The sequence below is a fragment of the Mustela putorius genome, unplaced genomic scaffold, assembly GCF_011764305.1.
Source record: "Mustela putorius furo isolate JIRA1106 unplaced genomic scaffold, ASM1176430v1.1 tig00003854_pilon_pilon_pilon, whole genome shotgun sequence".
In the NCBI taxonomy this organism is placed as follows: Eukaryota; Metazoa; Chordata; class Mammalia; order Carnivora; family Mustelidae; genus Mustela; species Mustela putorius.
Window position 1 is genome coordinate 2,941,469 of NW_025422006.1, and position 25,845 is coordinate 2,967,313.

The window sequence follows — 25,845 nt, forward strand, 5'->3', positions numbered from 1 at the left end:
AATTATATCAACTGAGCTTTTTTGCATTTATAGAGATGATTATATGATTTTCCCCTCTTTTTCTGTCAACGTGGTGAATTACGGTAATTATAATTGAATGTTAAACTCTTGCATTCCCAGATTAAGCCCAGCTTGGTCATGATGTACTATCCTTTTTATGTTTTCTTTCCAGATTAAATTTGCTAATTTTATTTTCTATTTTTAAGATTTTATTTATTTTAGAGAGAGCATGAATGGGGTGGGGTTGGGGGTAGAGGGTGGAGAGGAAAGAATCTCAAGCAGTCTATGAGGGGCTCCATTTCCCAACCCTGAGATCATGACCTGAGCTTAAACCAAGAGTCAGTGCTTAATCCACTGACCCACGAAGGCATTCCTACTAATTTTAAAAATAAATTTTGCTTCTAGGTTCATGAGCTGTTTACTAGCATAATACATTACTCTCCTACAAAGCCCTTGTCAGACTAGGGTATAAAGTTTTCATAGGCTTTAGGACTCAGCTAAAAAGTATGCGTAAAAGTATTTCTCTAGAAGAATTTATGTAATATTCCCCCCCTTAAAGGTTTGGAAGAATTCACTGGCTAATCTGTTTCATTATTTTCTAGTTCAATTCTACTGAATTCATAAAACATTCTGAATGATTTTAATATTTGAAATTTCTTGATCCTTACTTTATGGCTTACCATGTAGTCAATTTTTGTAAATGTTCTCTATGCCTTGAAAAAGTATTCTGCCATTGTCTGGTTCTGTGTTTTACCTATATTAATTATATCAAGTTTCTTAACCAGGTTGTCTAGATCTTCCATATATTTGCAGATTTTTTTTCTCTATTCTTTAAGTTACTAAGAGATAAATTAAAATCTGGGGCACCTGGGTGGCTCAGTGGGTTAAAGCCTCTGCCTTCAGCTGGGGTCATGATCCTGGGGTCCTGGAACTGAGCCTTGCATCGGGATCTCTGCTCAGCAGGGAGCCTGCTTCCTCCTCTTTCTCTCTCTCTCTGCCTGCCTCTCTGCCTACTTGTGATTTGTATTTGTCAAATAAATAATTAAAATCTATTGTAACTGTGGATTTGTCTATTTTTTGGTTCTGTCAGTTTTTACTCTCTGTGTATTCAAGTTGTATTATTTGATACACACAGCTTTAGAATAGATGATTTCATGGTGTATTGAGACTTATGAAATATCCCTCTTAATCCTTAGTAGTGCTTACTACCTAAAAGTTATCTTCTTTTCTAATACTAGTTTAGTTATGCGACCTTTATTTTAATTAGTGTTTTCATGATATGTAATTTTCTATACTTTTTTTTTTTTTTTGGAAGGAAGCATACTTTATGTACAGATCCTTTCCACCATAACTGATGTCACAGGCCAATGCAGACTGTCCAGGGATGGTTGGGGTCCATGTGGAATGTTGAGGTATACCAGGGCTTGTGAGAGCTGATAGATCTGTGGTCGCTGGGCAGATCAGTACTGTGGAGGGGCTGCTGTGATCCTTTGTAGAGCTTGGCTTTGGGCTGATCTCCGGGAAGCTGATGAGGGGGTGGTGGAGTTGCTGCTCAGTGACCTGAGTCTACAACTTACTTTCCACAGCCTCCGGCGAGAGACCGTGCTGTGTCCACCTGTCATCTGAGACTGGTGAGTTTCTTATTTAGATTCAGACTTGTTCAATCTGTTAGAAGTCAACTTTATGTAAGGCATGATTTTAAAGAAGCTCACAGAAAAACTGGCTGCACAGATTTAGGAATAATTCTGGATAGTTGACAAGTTTAGCATTGTTAAAAGGAGTATGCAAGGATTGAGAAATTTTTAGATGCCAGGCTAGAACGTCCTTAAATATGCTCAGCCTTACAGACTCTTACAGAAAGGTGAAGAGAACATTTTTCTTTTATAAAATATTGCTCTTAATCTTTAGTAATGGCTTATATTTAAAAGTCTTGCAATACTGGTCTCCTTTTTAATAGCTTTATTTTAATAAGTGTCTTCATGATATATAATTTTCCTAATTTTTAAAACTTCTATGTCCTTATTATTTAAGGCGTGTGTTTTAAAAGTAGGAAACAGTTGGCTTTGATTTTATTTCCAGTCTGAAAATCTTAGCTCTTACATTGAGTATTTATTTGTGCTTAATTCAGTTACTAATATATTTTGAATTCTACCAACTTAATATTTGTATCACCTGTTTTATGCTCCTTTTTTCCTTTCCTTACTTGCTTCTTTTTGGCTTAAATGGTTTTTTTTATCATTCTAATCAACTTGTTGGTTGTACATTCTTTATTTCTGGAGATTATTACTATATTCATTCTCAAATTATTAGTGTCTAATACAAATTGGTACTTCTACATAGTGACAGGGCCTTGGAACGTATGAGCTCTACCTTTGATGTTTATGTTGTCGTGCATTTTAATTTTACACAAATATAAAATTCCACAAGACAGAATTAGTAGTAATATTGGTGTTTTCTTCATGTAGTCCACATTCATTTAGGTTTACTTATATATTTACCTTCTCTGGTGCTCCTAATTCCTTCCTAAATTCTGTGTTTCAGTTTGGGATCATTTTTCTTTCTTTTCTTTTTCTTGAAGATTATTTATTTATTTATTTGACAGACAGAGATCACAAGTAGGAAGAGAGAGAGGGCGAAGCAGGCTCCCTGCTGAGCAGAAGCCTGATACGGGGCTCAATCCCAGGACTCTGGGATCATGACCTGAGCTTAAGGCAGAGGCTTAACCCACTGAACCACCCAGGTGCCCCTCATTTTTCTTTTTCTTGGAGAATTCCCTTTAGTAGTTCTTGTAATGTTGGTTTTATGACAATCAGTTCTCTTTTTCTTTATCTGGAGATATCTTAATCTCACTCACAGTTCTGAAGAATGCATTTGTACTTATCTCATTCCCTCCTCTGGCCCAGTGTGAACACTTCATGCCCCAGACCTTGTGCTACTCTTCTGACTGGGCTCCTGGTGCCTGACTTTTTCTTCATGCCCACACACCAGCTTTAATCCACCGAAACCTGGGAAGGGCATTTCTTTCTTATCTAGTAACTATGGACAAGTGAGTCCTTGGGCAAGCCAGGGAACTTGTTCACCATCCAGTGGACTATAACCACATCTTTTCCAATGAGGTGTGCATCCCAGCTTTGAGATGAGGGCTCTCTTCTACGTTTGTCAATCCTTGGGTACTTTCCTCAGGGCTAGTATATTTATAGTTACTCCTCTGTTAGAGTCAGTAGTTTTTGTTGTTGTTGTTTTGTTTTTAGGTTTTATTTATTTATTTGAGAGAAAGAGAGAATGCATGAGCAGGGTGGGGGTGCAGAGGGAGGGGGGGAGTCAGAAAATCTCGAGCAGACTCCATGCTAAGTGTGATGCAGGGCTCGTTCTCACAACCCTGAGATCCTGACCTGAGTCATAACCAAGAGTTGGTTACTTAACTGACTGAGTCACCCAGGTGCCCCTGGAATCAGTAGTTCTTCATATCGAACTTTCTGTTTTAGTTACAGTATGATTTCTTTCTACTGACTGAGACCTGAATGATATACCAATCTGCATCTCCAGGATAAATCCCATGATCATGATGCATTATGTTTATTGGATATATATTATATATCCTATATATATATATCCCAATATGCTAGATATATATTATTTGATTAAACTTGCTAATATTTTGTTGTTTTACGTCTATGTTATAAGAGATAATGTTCTGTAATTCTGGTTTTTTTTTTAAGATTTTATTTATTTATTTTACAGAGAGAGACATAGCAAGAGAGGGAACACAAGCAGAGGGAGTGGGAGAGGGAGAGGCAGACCCCACACTGAGCAGAGAACCTGATATAGGGCTGGATCCCAGGACCCTGGGATCATGGCCTGAGCTAAAGGCAGATGCTCAATGACTGAGTCAACCATGCAACTAGTTCTGTTTAGTTTTAATGTCTTTATCTGGTTTTGGAATCAGAATAATACTGACTTTATAAAATGATTTAGTGTTTCTCCCTTGACTATTTTCTGGAAAATTGTGTGTAGGTTTAGGTTTGGTACTATTTCTTCCATATATGTCAGATGGAATTCACAAATGAAGTATTCTGGGCCTGGAGTTTCTTTTTGGAAGTAGTTAACTATGAATTAAGTTTCTTTGATTGGTAGTGGGTTGTTCAAGTTTTCTATTTCTTCTTGTGTCAATTTTATAATTTGTGTTTTTCAATGAATGTGCCCATCTCATCTCAGTTGTCAAATTAATTGGTGTAAAGTTGTTCATAATATACCTTTATATCCTTAAAATCTTTGGGGCCTGTGGTGATATCCTCTTTTTCATTCCTGATACTGGTCATTTGTCTTCTCTTCATATTTTTCTGGATCAGTCTGGGTTGGAGCTTGTGAATTTTAACATCTCCCCCCACCTCCCGTCAATCCAACTTTTGGGTTCATTTATTTTCCACATTGTTTTCCTATTGGGTAGGTCTCATTTTTGAGGTTCCCTCACCTCTGTCATCTCGTACTCTTAAAATTGTGCCTGCTAAGGCAATTTTCTAATGATGTCAAATAGACTGAATGCCTTCAAATAGATTTCATTTTTGTATTTTTTCTGGCTTTTTAAGTAGTTCTCTGCAAGAGCACATGTTACTTCATTACAGCCAGAAGCAGAAATCTGAGAGGAATAATTCTGGGTGGCTGGTATTGCAGGAAAAGCACTAATTTGGAGGCAGATTCCTAGGTTGAAGACTTTTCTCTGTTACTAATATTGCTAATAATGACCTTGGGCAAGTTAACTTGAGTAAGTGTAAGTTTTCTTGACTATAAAATGGAGATAGCAATAATATATTACATCAAAATATTTCTGTAAGCATTAAGTAATTCCAAGTAAAGCTGTTTAAATGAACTGTGACAAATGAACTGAGCCCAAATATAGTAGGGCTCATATTTAATTTGTATAATTGTGGATGCCTTGAAGGCGGAGACTGAATCTCTTTTTGATCATGATTCCTCAACACATAGCACAGTTCCTGGAATATATTTTGATGTTCAATAAACATTTGTTGAGCTCAGCCAAAGCTATTTCACATTAATGGTTAAAATTTCACTTACTAACCCAGAGGAAATGCTGAACTGTATACCCATAGTTACTGATGACATCTGAATTAATACAGATCATGCTGAATTATCGTTCATTATCATTATTTAGACTAAAAATGTATACAGTGCTATATGTAAATTTCGTGTGTAATTTTTATAGGATTACCCTCTTTCTGGTCACAAATGAGAATATGTACTGAGAGATCTATAAATGGTGGGAAATTCCCAAGGATTGTCTCATAGGAGGAAGGAGTGGAAAAATGCCCTGATTTTGGTAATGTTGTAGATTGAGTGTACAGATATAAATAGAGATTCCTAAGACATGTGTTACTGAAGCTTGTAAACTCTAACCTTGTTATAAAGGCCACGTTCCTTTATAATTTGTGCAAATTGGTCTGTTCAGAGAATTACCTACCTACACTACCTTCAAGCCTCAGGTTTGTGTGTTATCTTGAAACCATTTCTGGTGGAGTTTTCTCCCCCCACCTGTATGCATATCTCTCTCATCAGTCTTAAATTTAAGTATGAAGTTCATTAGTATGAAGTTTTCCCAGCTTCAGTCTTCTACATACTGCCTTCATAATTCATCTCCACATGTATGTACCACTTAAACTATTTACCTAAGATTTTCTTTGAACTCATTTTCTTTTTCCTAAATGAATGCGTTTTAAAAGAAACTTAATAACATTATTACAAATTGAAAATCAACACTTTTCCAAGATCTTGATAAAAATAAAAAATAATGAAAACAAAACAATTTTAGTGAATGCTACAAAGAGACCATTGTCTATTAAAGACTCTGAGCCCTAGGCCTCCTCTTCTTATTAAAATAAGCAATAGTGAGAAGGCTGTTAAAGCCTATCTCAACTGAGTTGTTATCCTTATAATAATAAAAAACGTGAAAAATAGTTGAAAAATCAGTGATTTATTTACTATGTGATTCCATTTCATTTTAATGATTTGCAAGCCTACCACCTACAGGCATTTCATGTCCCACACCTAGGAATACACTAGGTTAGATCATTGGTAAGGTATCTTTCCACTTTCAATATCTATGGTGTTTCAAATATTTTCTCTTCCAATTATTTGTATATTTCCTCCCTCAGATCTCATTCATGCAAACTGTCCCTGACTTATACCTCATGTACAAATGATTCCATTCTACCAATGACTACCTCTGTTCTTAGTGTTGAGGGTCACTATGAAAAAAAAAAAAACTTGAAAATTTTTATGTAAAATAAGTCGAAAAAGGGGTGAAAATCAGGAAGTTTTTGGGAGGAAGTGACTCAGACAGAAGTCTCTTGCTTCTTGACCAAGTATAATTTTACTTATTTTTCCAAGCATTTCTTTTTCATTTTCTTGTACTTTCCCTCTAAAGTTTGAATTAAAAATAAGGAAAATAAGTATATTTATCTGAGTTAAGATAAGTTAAAAAGACAGATGCCTCCAGAAGGATTAAGAGGTCATTAGTCATCCACACTTGAGTATAAATTAATCCAATCAGTTTATTTCCTAAATACCTGAGGTTACCTATAATGAAGGGGAGGGAATGAAATAGTTTTGATGAGTGGTTTATTTTGGGGGACTGGGGGAGCATAAAAGGAAATAGGGTTGGCTGGGAAGGTGTGCAGAGGGGGAGGGAGGGAAAGGAAGACCAGAGCATCTCAAAGAAAAGTTCAGCATAGTTTAACATTTTTCTCTCATTCTTCTCCTTATTCTGTCACTTTAGTTCTGTTTTAGAAACCGGGTGGTAGGTATTAGAGAGGGCACGGATTGCATGGAGCACTGGGTGTGGTGCAAAAATAATGAATACTGTTATGCTGAAAAAAAAATTAATTAATTAAAAGAAAAAAAAGAAACCCAGAAGTCAGATTAGTTAGATATTGTATGGTTCAGATACTTCTTAGATTAAGTCAACCTTTAAAGGCTAAGTATGATTTCCCCCACCATGAGTAAAATTGCTCTTAAGGGAGGATGTCTTCTGTGTTTGGTGACACATATTTGGTAACCTGAGAACTGTACGTATAGTGCTCCACATGCAATGGGTAATTAAGAAAAGTTATTACTTCCATCTGCCTTTGTAAATCTCCAGTGGGACAGAAAATGTTAGGAAGACTGTTAGTGTGGATGTGGATTTCCCCAAGAGAACAGTTCAATTTTATATATAACATTCCTGTGTTTTTCAGGTCCTTTATTAAGTGTCCTATCACTTGATGTGATGATTTTCAAGTACGTTCTAGGTCAGTGATTTTCAAACAATCTGTGGTGAAAGACCAGGATATAATCAATTACCTATCTATCTATTTATCTCTGATCTCTGGCAGACCAATCCTAGTGTGCAGCTCATGCCACATGTGACTCACCACACTAGTCTGACAACACACACACTGGCCTGTTACCTCGCTCAAAAAGGCAATTTGACCAGCCTTGAGCTTGGATGTTCCGGCAATGTCATGTTCCTCTAAGAACTTCTCAATACTTATTCCTAATACCGGCTTATCACATTGAAGAGTAGTGAGAAGAAGTTCAGAGACTCTGTTTGGGTAGACTGGTCCAATAGGTATTCTCTGAGAGTTCCTTTTGTAAAATGACAAGACCCCTCTAGTCCTGGGAAGTCCTTTTATTGATCTAAAATAAATGATATCTGTTAGTGTGGTTCATAGACAAAAATAATCTGAGAATTATTGGTTTGTAACATGAATTTTCCAACGCTCTTGGAATTGCCTTGTTGCTATTTTCTTTTGAACTCAACCAGAAAATTAGGAGCCCAGAAAATTTTGCGGTCTTCTTATATAATTCTTAAACAATTATTCTATTTATATTATATAAACATAATATATAAAATAGTGTTTAAAGTACTTTCTGTCAGTTTCAGTTATGCTGCAGTAACAAACAATCTCTGGAATCTCAGAACTTTATACCGGTGGACATTTATTTCTTGTTCATGTTGTTTGTCTGTCATGAGTGGGGTCAGCTTGGCTCTAGTTTATTAATTTTAGAACCCATGCTGAGAGAGTAGCCCTAACTGTGACACTGATGGTCTTGACAGGAAAAGAGAAAATGGAGGCCATATGGTGGTTCCGCTGTGCTCAAAGATGGACACATTACTCTCCCTGATATTTCAATGGCTTAATTAAGTTACGTGACCAAACCTGACTTCAATGAGTCAGGGACGGTGAACCTTCCAGAGGGAGGGGACTGGAAGAAGGAGTAGCAGAGAATTCAAACACTAATAATTCCTACCACATTCACCGCTAAGATTTGAGCGAGAGGTGGGGAAAGAGTAGAGAGGTATTTCAAAGAGTAATCTATTCCATAAATCAAAAGGATAAAATTATCTGTACTAATTTCAATACCAATTTGAAATCATTTTACCCTTTTTCCCCCGGCCTTATTTGAGATGTGGTTGACATATCACATTGTTTAAGTTTAAGGTGTATAGCATAATGATTTGGTGTATGTACATATGCCAAATGATTACCATAATAAGAGTAGTTAACGTATCCATTATATTACAGGGTTTCAATTTTTGTATCTGTGGTGAGACCTTTTAGGATCTACTCTCTGAGCAACTTTCAAATATACAGTATCCCATTGTTAACCCCCATCATCTTGCTGTATATTCCATCCCCAGAACTTGTTCACTTAAAACTGGAAGTCTATACCCTTTGGCCATCTTCCCCTACTTCCCTTACCCCGCCACTCCTGGCAACCACCTATCTGCTTCTGTTCTCTCTATTTTTTTCTATTTCTACTTCCTTCCCCAGATGCAGGAAGTTTTCAGCTATTATTTATTCAAATAAATTTTCTGTCCCCTTTCACTCTCTTCTCCTTCCAAGATCTTTATAATATAAATGTTATTATGCTTGATGGTGTCTCTGAGTTCCCTTAATGTTGTTTCCTTTTTTTATTACTCCTTTTCTCTCTCCTGTTCAGCTTGATTGGTTTCCATTCCTCTCTCCTCCATGTTGCTAATCCATTCTTCTGCCTCCTCTCGTCTCCTCTTTCTTTTCTCTGGTGTATTTTTAATTTCAGTTATTGATTTCTTCATCTCTAGTTCTGTTTTATGTTATCTGTCTCTTTGTTGAGGGTCTCACTGAGGTCCTCCACTCTTTTCTCGAGTTCAGTGAGTGTCTTTATGACTAGTTCTTTAAATTCTCTATCAGGCATATTACTTATCTCTGTGTTGTTTAGGTCTCTTGCTGTGATTTGTCCTGCTCTTTCTTTTGTGATGTAGTCCTCTGTCTCCTCATTTTTTGTAACTCTCTGTGTTTATTTCTATTTGTTAGGAAAGTTAGCTCTATCTTCTGCTGTCGGAAGTTGTGCTCACTGGGGAGTGTGGTGGAAAGACATTTTTTTTTTAATTAAAAAAAAAGAAAAGAAAGTTGTGTCCTTAGGCAGAAGAGGTCCTGAAGTGTCCTGCAGAACAGTGTCTCCTGCTCACCAGAACCTGGCCCTTCAGAAATGTTGTGTATGTGTGTTGTGTGTGCCGTACTGTTGTGACTGAGCTGCTTTTTCCTTCAGTCAAGTCATCTGCAATGCCTCTCTTGGCCTGTTGGGGGCAGGGTTTGGTCCCTGTGTCGTTAGTGGTCAAGAGGTAGAACTTGAGTCAGACCAGGTGTTTGCCAGAGCTCTGTAGCACCAAACTTCAGGGTGCTGTCCTCATTTGGTCTCCTAAGAAGCTTTCTTTAGTGGGTGGGACCTGCTGTCAGACCAGATATATGACCCCAGCTTGCTGGTGGAGACACAGTCAAAGTAGTGTATGTTGTTATCTTCCCCTCTCCCTCTGTCTGGAACCACGTCGGCAGGAATCACTGTTGGGGCTGGTTGCACACTGCAAGGCTCATGATACCACTTTGGATGGCCTCTGGCCAAGGGCTGGTTGAACGGTTGGGGTCCACAGGAGGACATGGGGTGGGGCACATAGTGCCCACAAGGTCTGCATAGTCAGTTGTAGGAGGGGACCTACAGCTTCAAGGAAAACTCCTGCCGAGACTGGTTGGGTTGGAGAAGGCCTACTTGTGTGAGTTTCTTACATGTTTTGTATGTTAATCTTATCACATACATGATTTTTATTATTTTCTCCCATTCTGTAGGTTGCTTTTTCATTTTGTTGGTTGTTTCTTTTGGTTTCTTGTGTCCCAATTGCTTATTTTATTTTATTTTTTTAAGATTTTATTTATTGTTTGACAGAGAGGGAACACAAGCAGGGGGAGTGGGAGAGGGAGAAGCAGGCTTCCCATGGAGCAGGGAGCCTGATGTGGGGCTTGAGCCCAGAACCCTGGGATCACGATCTGAGCTGAAGGCAGACGCTTACTGACGGAGTCACCCAGGCACCCCCCACTTGTTTAGTTCTGCTTTTGTAGTTGTGCTTGTCACATCCATAAAATCATTGCCAAGACCAATGTTGGAGTTTCCCCCTATGTTTAAAAATCTTATAGGAGTTCTACAGTTTCAGGTCTTACATTTAAGTCTTCAGTATATTTCAAGTTAATTTCTGTGAGTAGCATAATGTAGGCTCCACTTCCATTTTTTTTTTGCATGTAAATATATAGTCTTCTCAACACCATTTATTGAAGAAACTGTCTTTTCTCTATTCAGTGTTCTTGGCTATTATGTCAAATATTGGATAGTTATATATATGTGGGCTTATTTTTGGGTTCACAGTTCTGCTTCACTGATCTGTGTGTGTGTTTTCTGCCAATGCCATACAGTTTTTATTACTATGGTTTTGTAACATAGTTTGATATCAGGAAGGGTGATACCTCCAGCTTGTTCTTCTCAAGATCATTTTCACTATTCAGAGTCTTGTGGTTTCACATCAACTTTAGGATTTGGGGGGGGGGTTTGTTTGTTTGTTTTAGTTCTGTAAAAAATTTGCCACTGGAATCTGATAGGCATTGCACTGAATCTATAGGTGGCTTTGGGTAGAACAGACATTTTAACAATACTAATTCTTCATTCTCCTTTGTCTTAAAGGTTATGTAAGATTAGTTCTTTAACTGTTACAAGTGGAAAATGCATCCCCTATGTAAGAATTATAGATGTTTTATATTAAAAAGAGAAACATCCAGGGAATTTAATCATCCCTCTGAAGTATATATGGATGACATATATGTAAGCATGATTATAAAGTAAACACAAAAGAAGATGAAATGCAGTAGGAAACTCACTCAACTAATTTCTGAGGTTTCAGAACTTCACTGTCTTTTATCTTGATTTTTGTGGTTCATTTTAGAAGATGTGGATATCACAGAAAAAGAGTCACATATTCATGTACTGAGCCTTGTAAGAAAATTTCTGATTTGATAAAATAAGTTAGGACATCTACAACTCCCAGAGAAGGAGTCTGACAGGTCTTAGCACTTCTTAAAAATTCTTCATTCTCTGAGGATAGGAAAAACAGTCCTCACATCTTTCTTCGAATAGGGTTCATTTCATATCAAAGAATTAACAAGACTCCTTAAGCCCCAAACATACAGCCGTGGAGTAATTAGGCTCATTTGGGGTTAAGGCCTCTTCAAGATCTCTTTTATTTTTAAAACACTTCAGATTTGAAATGTCTTGTCAGAACTAGAAGAAAGAACAAGGATGAATCCGTGCTGTCTGCAGATTAGGAGAGAGAGGGAAGGAGGGGGAGAAAAGAAAATTTATTTGCCTCTTTCCTTCTTGCTAACTATTTTTTATTTTTAAAAGAAGATTTTATTTTATTTTTTTAATTTATTTAAGAGAAAGAGGGAGATTGAGAGCATGTGTGGGAGGAGGGGCAGGAGAAGCAGACTCCCTGCTCTCCTGGGAACATGACCTGTGCCAAACGCAGATGCCCAACAACTGAGCCACCCAGGTGCTCAATTTCTTACTTTTATTATGCTCCTCCTTTGAACTCCTCTTGGGATGGTTTTTTTTTTTCTTTCTGTTTTGTGAGATATTAAGAGTACATTTTCCTAAGAGCTCTCCGTGTTTAAACTTGGGGAAAAGAATTGTGTTTTTATAGCCAGCATATCGGCTTGTTTTAAATATACATGTGCTTGCAGCTTCTTCATGGGGCTGATGTGGCAAGGGAGTGTGGCCTGGAGAAATGCCATGTAGGTGTGTACTTCCACTTTGGCAAAATAATGGTCGCCCATCAAGTTTCCAGTACATGCAGAGTTCTCGGATTTGGTTTTAACACCAGTTCTGTGAAACTGGGACTTCCACTGCTCCTTTATAACTGGATTAAATGGCAGAGGATTCAGTGGCAGACCCTGTGTTTGGGAGATCCGTGGTGATACCCGTGGTGATAGCCGTGGTGATCTTGTCTCCTCCTGCTCCTTCCTGCCCCTTTTCTCCGTGCACCCACACATCTCAGAGCGCCCATGTTCTTACGTAACAGCCTGAGATCCGCCTCTGTTGACTGACCCTCCACTGATCCGTGAAATTCCCTTTTCCCATGGTTGGAGTTTATTTGTCCAAAAACGTGTACTTTACCTGAACACGTTAATCATGGAGTATCTCTAGGACTTCACACACTGGAACTGAGGCTTTAGCACCTTTTCAAGGACACAAGGTTTTAGAACATGTCTCTCTACCATTCCACTAAAAATAGGCCTTGTCAAGGTCACTTGTGGACTTTCTAAGGTCAGATGTCTTTTATTCTCCACTTTGAGCTATCTTGGTTTCTCTCCTTTTTTTTTTTTTTAACCTCCAAATCCAATATCTCAGCATATCATGCTGACTGCCTTCAAAATATATTCGGTATATGACTACTTCTCAACAACTCTACCATATAACTTTTTACCTAACCACTTATTCTCTGACCTAGTTTATTGAAATGTCTCCCCTCCTCTACTTTGCTGTCCTACCCTTTAATCTGCACACAGTAGCCAGAGTGCTTCTACGAAAACATGCATCAAATCCTGTCACTTCTCAGCTCAGTATTTTCCAGTGACTTTCCTTCCCAGAGTAAAAGCCCAAATCCTTACAGTAATCTTGGATCCATGTGGTCTGGCCATTGCTACCTTCCTGATCTTTCATTTCAGTGCTGTTCCTTTCCCCGCATCTGCTCTAGCACACTGGTCCTCTTGTTTATTTTTGAGCATGTCAAGAGCACGTTCTCAGTTCTGAGTCTTTGTGTTTTCTGTTCCACCGAATAGTCTTATTACTTTCTCCCTGACTCCTTTGTTCAAATAATACCAAACATTAGGAGACTTTCCCTGGCCACGTTTACAATATAACAGAGCTGCACCACCGTCACCACCCCTTGACACTCTCTAAGCCCTTGTGCTGGTTATTTTTCTCCACAGCAGTTATGACTACTGGTATATCATTTGTACATTTGTTTAGTGGGCAACTTTTCCCATTCTACTAGAATATAAGATTCCTGAGGGCAGATACTTTCCTTGCTATTACCATGCCCCTAGTGCCAAAATAGGGCCTGTCATGCAATGCAGTCAGACTCTAAAGCAATAGCTGATTGAGTGAATAAATAAGCATACGTCTAGAGCTGTGGGAGACTGTGTTTCCCAGCAAGGAGAGAAAGCGAGCATAAAATAGAGGAGAACAAAGCCAGCATGCTGGGGCAGTGGGCGGCGGGGCGGAGCAGAGACCAGGTGAAGGGTGAGTCCTGGTTGAACTTGATTTCCTGATTGGTCCAGATGCTGAAGTGCATTTCTGATCCCCTGCCGCTTGGTAGTTCAATCTTTCCATGGAGTCCATGGACCTTTGCGTGTAAGTGGCCTTGAGTTGGGTTTCTGCATCTACCAGGGTCCTAATGAATGCACTGAAGTCATATATACAGAAGGAATGATAAGCAGGGCTGGAAATCAGGTCTTGGATTTTCAATATAGCGTCATACCAGGTGTTTCTGCAGTTTAAAGCCCTTATGTAATTACAGGACCCAAAGGTATATATGCCCAAATCCGTTTGAAACAAGGCCCCAGAAGGTGTCAGAGATGATGAGATCCTGCTAAACTTGCTACATACCCGTTTTCCTCCTTCCAGAGGGTGCCATCAATTTATTATATGAACATTTATTTTCAGGATCTGGAAAGAAACAACCCATCATCATTGAATGTCCCATTATTGATCAATTCATGGCGAAATTAAGAACAGAATTATGAACTGCATTAATGACTGGAGAAGTCCTGTGTTGTTACATTGGAGGAATGTTAGAGGTGACTTCATCCATCTAGAGAAATGATATGATTGACTCAAGATAACTTGGTTAGTGACAAAGCTAGATCTAGAACCTCAAAATTACAAAGCTGTTTCACTTTCAACTCAGGCTCTTTTTACTACACAAGATGCATAGCTTTTCCTTTTCCCCTGGTCCTTTCATTCTCACCCTGTTCTCTGAGGTTATATACAGCTGTGTAAACTCTATTAGCAATCTTTCCATCAATAAATTGTGGACCTTGCTATCTAGGTGTCTCCGGAGAGTGTGGTGACACATTTTAAATGAACTCAGGGTCACCGAGGACTATAAGATGGAAGGCAATCTCACGCAAGCTACGAATGAAATATGAATCAATCCAAACTCAGCAATTTATAGACTCATCCATGTGAAAGAATAATAACTTTAGAATATGTCCCAAAAGCAGGTTTAAAGGTCATCATGCATAGACTTTTTTATATTTCTATTTTAGAATGAGAAATTGATTATTATCTCAGAGCTAAATTCCACTTTGTACTGTCTGTCCAGCAGGCTGGAAAAGGTATGAATCACCTGATAAAATGGAAAAATACTACATGCTCCTTAATTCCTGATAGTTTTAGAGAGGTGAATGCTATAAGAATAAGGAAGAGGTAGAACAAATATTTGGGAGAATTAAAAAAAATACATATATATATTTATACATTCATGGTTCTAGGTTATATGAAATCAAGTTTCTTCAAATTTGAAAGATTCACATCAGGATGCCATCAAGGAAGTGCATCACCAACTATATGTCCTTTTTGAAAATAACCCTACTCATATTGAAATCGTGGGAGAGAGACCCTAGATTGGCCCAGTCTGGATCACATCAACCCCACTTACCAGAGGAGAGCGGGATATATTCCCTACAATAGCAGAGTTGTAGTTCCCCCAAACAGAAGCAAGAAGAGATTTATGCTGAAAAATGAGAAATAAGAGGTCTCCCCCCCCCCATAGTTCCCTGGATCTGTCCCTTTGCCATTTCCCACATATTGTCCTAATGTTTTGGGAAACAACAGGGTGTAAGGCAAAGGGACCTGAACTCGGATTCTAAATCTTGACTTTGACCTTCATCTCTGTATAATATTAGACAAGTCATTATATAACCTTTCAGGGCCTTGGTTTTCTCATCTGTAGAATTAAAGAACTTTAATGTGTTGTTGCGAAGATTTCTTCCTGCTTCCTAGGGTAAGAATTTATGGCCTAAACTTGGGCGCTGTCCACGGTTCTGCCAAGTTAAAGTGAAATCTTTATAACTGTATTTCAAGGTTTTATTACAATAGATAACCCCAATTAGAATTTATTCTGGTTAAACATAAAGATTCCAATGGCATGAGCTCTAGTAGCCACCCAGACTGGAGTGGAAGGAAGCTGTGGAAGAAGTCTTGGACTAGCACGTAGAGATGTAGTACAATGCTCATCTGTGCTTTTGTCTCTCGGGCATTCATTTACTCTTCTTCAATTAACAGCACCATGATACTCCGTCGGTCAGTCAGTCTTCTGCCGTCTGTACATACAGTTCAGGTAGAGCCAACTTCACCCTTCACGTCTCCTCTCCATTTAGCCCACAGTGAAGGATTGTTGTTCTGTACAAGATCCCAAGTGGGCTGAATCGGGTAGGAGCTCTAAGGAGATTTAGTAGCTTATTGGCCAGTACCAGTCAGGGAAAGTTTAGCTCCTTTGGTGCACAAATAGGACAGAAACAAACAGTACAAAATAACACAAGAGAGAGACAAATAAAGAAGGACCAAGACATGGGATAGTCTTGTCTCAGGTGCTGAACAGAGGGCTGTGTTCAGGAGGTTGACTGCTTCCCATAACGTCCCATCCAAGGGAGAGGTAGAGTCACTTCAGTTCCTAAGGAGAGTGTCCTCCATGAGGTCACCCATTGTTGAGAAGATTTCCACATCTCTTCCAGTAGATCAGTAGTACTTGGAATCAAAGACCAGGATAGAAGCAGAGTAAGGTTCAGGAAGGCAGATGGATGGTCACATTTGAGTAAGAATGAAGAGTCTAGTTTCAGTTCAACATTTGTTGAGATTCTGGTTGGAATGACAGACTTGAAACAAGTACTGACAGTACTCTGAGGTAAATGCAATCAGATAGTCCCCAATCAGATGTGCAAGATACTGTGAGAGCATAATGGAGGAACATGTTGAGTGGTGGTGGCATTGGGGGGAGACAGCCCAGGGATAATTTTCTGGGGGAAATAAAAGCTGAGCCATCATAAAAGAAATATAGAGTTAGGGGATGGAGGTGCATTACACGCATAAGGCACAAGGGGCAAGGGGCAGGGGAGTTACAGTGACAATCAGTGGGCATGTTTGCAAGAGTCAGGAGGCGTGTTTGTTGCAGTAAATAAGCTGTTTACTGGAGTGGAACCTAAGTGCAAGGCAAGGACATGTAGGAGAGTGATCTGAAGAGGGAAGCAGGGGACAGATCATGCAGGGCCCTTGCTACCATGAGAAAGAACCTGGACATTCCCCTGTAGACCAGAGGTCACACGTAGGTAAACCATAGGCCAATTTTTACCCTCAGATGTGTTGTTTGTCCTGTACAACATCATTTTTATTACTATAAAAAACTTAAAACTTTTAAGATTTTCATGTTGTTGATGGTTTCCTTTGCTGTGCAGAAGCATTTGAGTTTGATGTAGTTCCACTTGTTTATTTTTGATTTTGCTTCTTGTAGATTTAAAAATTGGGAGTCTTTACATCTAAAAAAATCTAGATTTCTGGTCTGTCTAGAAAAAAATGAGATCTGGCAATCCCCGTCTGTCCTCTGATATGGTAAAAATTGCCTGGAAAGAAAGAATAGCTGTCATCCTGGGATGGTCCTGTGCATTTCCTCAGTGCTTTCCACTGATTCCTCACTGGCACCTGGCTCCCCTCTCTCTATTTTTATCTGTGTGGCCCTTGTATTGAAGAGAATATCTGCAAAAGGATTCAGGTACCTGCATCCAGAGTTTAAGTTGCCCCTGGCACGATGTGCACCTATCTGGAAGTTATTTGGTCTTTTTGGTGCTCAGTTTCTTCATTTCTAAAGTCGAGACTAGTTAATTTGCAAGGTCCCTTCTTGATCCATCATGCTATGTTTCTTTTATCATTAACATAATGATAAAAATGCTCTATTACTGTACAGTTTTCAAAGATTTCGTTTTTAAAATGATCCCTATGAGCTAAGTACTGTGTTCTTAAAAAGATGAGTAAACTGAGATCCAGAGAGACCAAGAAACAAATTCTCTTCCCCTTCTCCTTTTTCTATACAGCAGTGCTATGCCTGGATTTCTCTTTTCTGATAGTCCCCAAAGTTGGTGCATCATGAATGGAATAATGAAATGTGACCAACTAGCATGTATGACATAAAATATTTGGGGTGTAATTCCAAGGCAATGGGATGGTTTTCATATGATTAAAAATATACAGTAGCCTTACCTATTTTTTTTTTAACTTCATGTTTCTTATAAGATGTTTTGGCATCCTAAGGAAGAAGGAGCTAAAACTGAGCTTGTGAGAAGATTTTTTTACTCATTTCTCTTCAGACAATTTATTCAAGCATAAAATCTTTGAAGCAATTGTGTAATCAAGTCTAAGAACAGTTTACAATCCGCAGAGGCAGTGAAGCAGGGACTAGTTAGAGTGAAAGGGTATATCTGAAGGGAAAGCAGATGTCACTGGTTCCATATACACCAGGGGTTTTGGCTCTTCTAATGTGGTCCTCTGAAGGGAGAGGAAGCCGGACTGCTAGTGATGCAGTGACTTACTGTCTTCACGATAACCCGCAAGGTAATGGGGATACCACACTTGCAGCAGCCAGATAGTTTGCTTCCTACAGCTGAACGTGAAGTTGCTGGAAATGAAACCACCAAACAGTGGAATTACTAAGAATCCGGCTTAATGATTCACATGTGACAGACCAGAGCCCAGAGCTCATCATTCCTATACATTCAAGAAAAGTGTGTGAACTGGAAGACAAATAAGATCATGATTCTTTTTAAAAAAATATTTCATTTATTTATTAGACACACAGAGAGAGATCACAAGTAGGCAGAGAGGCAGGCAGAGGTGGGGAGAAGTAGGCTCCCTGCTGAGCAGAGACCCCCCCCCCCAAGGTGGGGCTCGATCCCAGGACCCTGAGATCATGACTTGCGCCAAAGGCAGGGGCTTAACCCACTGAACCATCCAGGCACCCCAAGATCACGATTCTAGCCGAAATGGAAAGGCTAGGGGAAAACTTAGCATATGATTCCCTATCGCTTCAGATGAAGGAACATTGCTTAGGTGTCTTTATTATTGTGTGTGTGAAGCATGGTAATTTTAATGCTCTTGTGAATTAAATGGTGTATATTCTTTTGCAGAAAAGCCTTTGTAGGCTTGAGATGCTCAAATGAAATAGCAGCCTGAGCTGAATGAAAAAAAAAAAAAAAAACCTAGATTGCATCTCAAACAATCAGCTTCCATCACTTCTCGGGCTCATTGCTCTAGTGAACAACCACCAGATCAAAGATTTCTCTTCTTTTGGACATAGTCCTTTCCCTTAATCCTTCCCAGGAGTCCTGTCTGGCGAAGCACTAGTGCCTCACTTGGCTGTGGGAAGTCAAGTCTCCTTGATTGTATTTTGGGGAAGCTTTGTACAGAACCACTTTGTAGCTAGACACTAGACAGCGGCAAACACAGTGGAATTGTAACATCTATCTCAAATGGGAGTAACATGATTTCGTCTTCTCTGAGTCTACCTCTTTGACCCCAGCCCCACTAAGCTAGTTCTCTTTCCTTGAGAAAAACAATGACCTTTCTGATGGAGTTCGCAGGACCATCCAGAGTTTAGGTCACATCTACTTTATTTGCAATCACTTGACATATAAGCATACTACTGCTTTTCCTGGACCTCACATTCACTTCCTGAATGGGCCTCCAGACATATGTTTCACAAGTGTTTTCTCTAAGAGTGTCCTCTTGATTCTTCTAATCCCATTTTATCCCCCTTTTCAACCCCAGTTATTTTCTTCTCCAACATTGACTCCCCCAATTTCAGTGTACTTACTGGATGGCACTTTTTTTTTTTTAACATATATATATAGTTTAAAGTAGGCTCCACGCCCAATTTAGGACTTGAACTCATGCCCCTGAGATTAAAAGTCACAGGCTTGGGGCACCAGAGTGGCTCAGTTGGTTAAGCGTCTGCCTTCAGCTCAGGTCATGATCCCAAGGTCCTTGGACTGAGCCCTGCAATGGGCTCCCTGGTTAGTGGAAAGTCTGCTTCTCCCTCTCCTGCATATACTCTTTTTCTCTCTCAAATAAATAAATAAAATCTTAAAAAAAAAAAAAAAGCCACGTGCTCTACTGACTGAACCAGCCAGGTGCCCAGACATTTCCTTTTTTTTTTTTTTTTTTTTTAATTCTTTGCTCTGACCTTGAGTCCTGCACCTTCATTGTTTCTTTTTCTGATAGTTGACTTCTAACTCATGAGTGGGAATTCTGTCTAATGCAGAGAAGAGAATTCTGGTCAAACTGGAGAAATAAATTCATATTTTGACATATCTTTTTTGCTCCAAAATGCTGACACATCCGATAAAACATAAAAAAACAAGAAGTAAAAATAATAAACCAGAACTTCTGTGATTACAGTTCTTATAGAGTAAAATCATCAAATTTTAGAAATTTTATATGGTTCGTCCTAAAATGTAAATGGGCTGAAAACACCAGAGAAATATCCCTGAGTATCAGAAATGGACAAACAAGGTAAGTGGTGAGTAGGACTGGAGTTACAGGTTTGCTGGATCTGGAAGTGGCAGTAGCTGTAGGAGCTTGGCTCTGTTGTGTAACAGGGACTTGAAAATATCTCATGAGAGTTGGAGGATTGGACACAATCCCTGTAACCTGAAGCCAGGTCTTGGAATGGGGCTTGATATCTCATAAAAGAAGGGTGGGGAAAAAACTGCTACTAAGAAATGCTTGGACCCCGTGCATCCTGGCACATGCATGATTTGGGAGGAAGAAGGACATGGGCTCCAAGGTTTGGCCAGCAACCAAACCCAACTTCCTGCTGACTCATTTTAATCGGCAACATCTCAGTTGTCATCCCCATTGCTTCTCGAACTTGTCCTTACGAGGCAGTGCTCTGGATTCAGACACTGGGTGGAGGCAGTTTCGAAACTCCTGGAATGAGGGACAGACAGCAAAGAGGGACAAAAGGAAAATGAAAACACAATCATGGGGTGCCTGGGTGGCTCAGTGGGTTAAGCCTCTTGCCTTCAGCTCAGGTCATGATCTCAGGGTCCTGGGATTGAGCCCCGCATTGGGCTCTCTGCTCAGCTGGGAGCCTACTTCCTCCTCCTCCTCCTCCTCTCTCTCTCTCTCTCTTTGCCTGCCTCTCTGCCTACTTATGATCTCTGTCTAATAAATAAATAAAATCTTAAAAAAAAAAAACGACAATCTTTTCTGTTTAAAACAAACCATCAGGGGCACCTGGCTGGTTCAATTGGTTGAGCATGTGACTCTGGATCTCAGAGTTGTGGTTTCAAGTGCCATATTGGGTGTAGAGATTATTTAAAAATAAGGTCTTAAAACAAACCTGGAAATTAATGACTACTACAAACACATGAAGGAATCTAATAGTAAGAAAGACTTGAATTCATTAGGGATGAAACTGATTTATGAATTTATTTAATGTATTAATTTTCCTGACAGAGACTATGAACTATGCATGTTTAAGATATTTAAGGAGAAAGAGGAAGTAATAAAATTCACTGAAAAAATAAATTACAGAACAAAAGCAACAAAATCTGATATGAAAAAGGATGTGTTAGATAGAAATCCTGGAAAACAGAAACAATGAAAGTCCTTGCAATATAACATTTCATAGTTGTAGAGAGACTTAATGACTTGGAAGGCAGTACTGAATAACTTACTCGGAATGCAACACAGAGAGATGAAAGGACAAAAAAAATCAAAGTGTATGGAAGGGATGATAGATTGAACTTGAAAGGGACTGGCTTTGACCATTGTGTACATTTTGATGATGCATTATGACCCCATGTGTATAATTCTTAAAAGCAGGCCAGACAAGGCTACATATTTAATAAAAATCTATATATACAGTAAGATTACATAAAACTTGAAATGATAAATACCAAATTTCAGATAAGCCGTTGCTTCCGAAATAGGACCAGGGTCAGTGTCAAAAAGACTTTACATGGTCACCATCTCACTGTCTCTTTGGCTCCTTCTCACCCCACCCGCCCCCGCCACCTCCTTAGGAAAATAAGCATCCGTCTTCATATTTTCAGAGCTTCCTCTTACTGATTATGGGGAAGGGGACTCTGGGTCATGGACAAATACAGTCTGTTATCCAGCCTTTTGTTGCTTTTAGTAATACAATCTTCATTATTAAGGAATCATTCGGTGTGTCTGACTCTTGGTTTTGGCTCAGGTCATGATCTCAGGGTGAGATCCAGCCTGGAGTGGGCTTTGTGCTCAGCAGGGAGTCTGCTTGAGATTCTCCCTCTTCCTCTGCCCCTCTCAGTCCCACCCGCCCTGCGCGTGTCCTCTCTCTCTCTCAAATAAAGAAATCCTTAAAATAAAAGAGACATACTTGTACCTATAATTCTTTTCTTTAAACATTATTTAAAGGAAAATATGGCAAAAAGTTAAGATTTATTAAGGTGATGTGCTAGGTCCCTGAGCATTTAGTATTTTAGTTTCATTGTTACAGTAAATTACAGAATGAAAATATTTCATTTGAGGGGCACCTGGGTGGCTCAGTCACCCAGGGTCTTGGGATCGAGCCCTGCATTGGACTCCACGCTCGGCGGCGAGCCTCCTTCTCCCTCTCTCTGTGCCTGCCGCTCTGCCTGCTTGTACTCTCTATCTCTCTGTCAAATAAATGAAATCCTTAAAAAAAAAAAAAAAAAAAGAAAATATTTCATTTGAAACTAAATGTATAAAATAAACAAAAACAAGAAACCATGTAGTTAGTGTCAGTGCTTAGGGCACTGGTTCAGGGGTCAGATTCCTCACGCCTCAGATACTAGCAGCATGACTGTTCCTCTCGCTGTGCCCCAGATTCCTCATCTGTAAACCAGGTGTTGTCAGGGAACTGCTTCATGGAAGTACTTGAGGATTAAATGAAAAAGATGGCACACCCATGCACAGAGCTAGAAGACTCGGGAAATACACATATGTAGGAAGAATAAAACCACCTCATCCAAATCATAGTAATATCTCGGCAGGTATGCCTGCAGTCATTTCCCCTGTGGATGTGCGTATAAATATCATCCTCATAAATTCAAGTCCCCCATGCAGTTTTGGGTCTCTGGCAAGCAGAATCTGTATTCTCAAAACTCAAATTCTTTATTGCTGCTTCTGCAAAACCGTGAAGGGCTTGAAATACATTTCTGTAATAAGTTTTCACAGCTCCGTGTCTTCTGTCCCATTTCCTTAGACCCCACGCTGTCCCACATCCCCTGGAAAACCCTTCCTCTTCCCCAGGTCCAGGCACATTTTTCTGTTTATTGTGGTACATTATGATGTGGATTTGGTTGTCCTTTTAGATGGTCCCCCTTCTCCTTAGTTCATCTCTCTTCATTATTTTCGATTCTATATCACGAAAGTCAAAGAATCTATCTGAGAAAAACAGAACTCTTTGCTTAGGGTAAGATGTCGCTGATGGGGACCCTAAAGGTAGCTTGGGTATCGTGGCAGCAGCGGTGCTGGGAACCCGAGCAGCAAAGACTGAATTTGCCCTAGAGGTGTAGGGAGGAAGAATGTGGATATTATGCTCGTACAATTTTAATCATATTTCCTAGTAACATGACATCATACTGCTTATATGAACTTGAAACCAACTTCTAAACTTAATATATTACAATTAATATTTTTCCATAACATTTTCCTTGCGTAGTTTCCCATAATATAGATTAAACTTTTCTCCATAGTTATTTCCATGCTTTTGTTACTATAAACAAAACTTTGATGAGCCTTCTTATAGCTGTATGTATGTTTATACCTTAATTCCTAGAAGGACCGTTGTTGAGTTCAAGAATATACCAGGAGAGGAGCACCTGGGTGGCTCAGTTGTTAAGCATCTGCCTTAGGCTCAGGTCATGATCCCAGGGTCCTGGGATCGAGCCCCGAATCCAGCCCAGCTGGCATCAGGCTTTCTGCTCAGCAGGAAGCCTGCTTCTGCCTCTACCACTCCCCCCTGCTTGTGTTCCCTCTCTTGCTGTCTCTCTCTGTTGGAAAAAAGAAAAGAAAAGAATATATCAGGATACCTAAGGCTTTTTCTGTAATAAAAACAAAATGAAACAAAATTCAGCATGAGTGTTTTGAGTCTCAAACGGGCTTTTTTTTTTTTTTTTTTTTTTTTTCTGAAGTATTCACATTTACACTGAATATCCTTAAGAGAGTTAGTTACAAACCACAGAAAATCTTGAGGGAGATTTTCATTACAAACTATTGTGTCAGCCTTCTTTGTTGAGACTTAAAAACAAAAGAACCTTTTCAGTAGCATGGCAAATCTGTCTTTAAATTCTAGGTAGATGCAGGATCCTTTAAAACTAATATCAAAGGACTTTTTTAGGGGCGTCTGGGTGGCTCAGTCAGTTAAGCAAGTTGTCTGCCTTTGGCTCAGGTCATGATCCCAGGGTCCTGGGATCCACCCGCATCAGGCTCCCTGCTCAGTGGGGAGTCTGCTTCTCCCTCTCCCTCTGCCCATTCCAACCCCACTTGTGCACGCAATTTCTCTCTCTCAGATACAATCTTGGAAAAAACAAAAAAGGACTTTGAGGGGATGCTTTCTGAGGCTCTTGTGACAAGGGTCAGGAGATCCCGAGAAGGCAAAGGGACATTGCCTTTACTACGTTAGAAAACATAGTGTTTCAAATAACAAATTTACAGACAGAATTTTGGAACACAAGACTTATGTGTGTACTCCCCGACAACTTTCAGTGGTTCCCTATTGCCACGGAATGTTTGATCTTCAATCTGATATTCAAAGCCTACTTATCTCTCCAGACTTAGGTCTTACCATTCCTCCTCATGACCCTGCATTCCAGCTAACTGAGCTGTATGCACTTACGAACCCTCCATTGCTTTCCAACAGTTACACCTTTGCTCATGTTGCTTCCCCACTTCTGTTTGTTAAATTCCTATCCTACCTTTGAGAATCAACTGTAACCTTTCTTGTGTCCCCTCAATTAAATATGGCCACTTACTCCTGTAAATATCAAAGGTACTTTATTCCGGATTTTAAAAATGATGACATTTATCAAACAACTCCTAAATAGTGACCTTTATGCGAAGTATTTTGCAACCACTATGTAATGTAATCCTTATGACAGTTCTGTGGGGATAGACATTAATTTTATATGTGCCTCTTTCCTGGAGTTTTCTCTTTCCCTGTTCACTGTCTGAATGCAGAGTGAGACAGGGACAAAGTCCTAGAGTGACACCAGCAAACGACAACCCGTTGCCTGCTTTGTACATGGAGGTCTACAGCAACATGGCTCGGCCCATTCATTGACGTATTGCCCACCGAGGATCTGGGCTTTACCGTAGAGTTGAATAGTTGAGACAGAGGCCATATGGCCAACCAAGCCTAAAATATTTGCTCTCTGACCCTTTGCAGAAAAGCATTGCCATCCCGTGGGCTAAGAGGATGGTGGGACCACATCACGGAAGGACCTGAGACCCCGATTGACTACGTGGAGTGGAACTGTTCAGCCCTGCATCCCGCCAACCTGAACTGACCTGTCAAGGAAGTCAGAAACAAATTTTCATCCTGTTAATGCATTAAAACTTTGGGTTATTTGTCCCAGTAGTTGGCCTATCCTCATTACTGCAAGAGAGATGTAAACACGCGGACTATCCTGGGCAGCAATGAAGTGGCTCTTCTTGCCCTGACCCGGCAGTGTGGGAAGGTTGTTGCAGAGCTCTCTTACTGGCTTCCGATGCCTTTTAAAAATTACTGGTGAGTGTGAGAGACACTCTAGGATCTCAAGTCAGCAACATGCTCCAGAAAATAACGCTCGTGAAGGCGGCTGAGTTGCTAGTGATTTAACTGAGTAAATAAACAGCATAGGAAAAAAGATCCCAGTGATTGCTGGGGTGTGTACTCAGTTAGGGGTCAGGTGTGGGAGGTCAAACTGGAGCAATCTGGAAAGCTTTTCTATGTGTCCTGCCCCTCCAAAGCTAGAAGAAAGGAAGCTAAAGCAGATACTGATTTGATGGCACCTTCTTTCTTCTAGCAGCAGTGTGTGATGTCCTTCTGTTTCTTCAGTGAAAAACTCTAGGGGAAAGGGAACTCAGAATGAGATCAAGATAAACTTTCCCAGGATGTCTGGGATGCTGAAAGTGACTGCGGTGTCTCCGTGGGAATCTGAATGAAACCGAGGGTCATCCACAGTGTATCTGTATCTTTGGACTGTATTTTGTTTAGACAGGGAACAATCTAGTCAGTGATCTATACATTCACCCCCAGTGGCCATTTGGGTTCCTTGCCCCGCTGCCTTCCTGGGGGAGAAGGAAGATATTTATTCTCCCACAGGGTTTGTTTCTTTGCTTTAATAGAACACACTGATCTCGAAACAATAAAGCCAGTTACAGATTAACTGA

At 39.7% G+C, this 25,845-nt stretch overlaps 1 long non-coding RNA gene across 1 annotated transcript; it reads left to right on the forward strand.

Moving 5' to 3' along the window:
* The first annotated feature begins 1,311 nt into the window (after nt 1-1,311).
* On the forward strand, nt 1,312-25,845 carry LOC101675053. Its single transcript, XR_006601954.1, has 3 exons — nt 1,312-1,412; nt 1,587-1,631; nt 24,860-25,845. It is a non-coding gene; the product is annotated as an uncharacterized LOC101675053 (long non-coding RNA).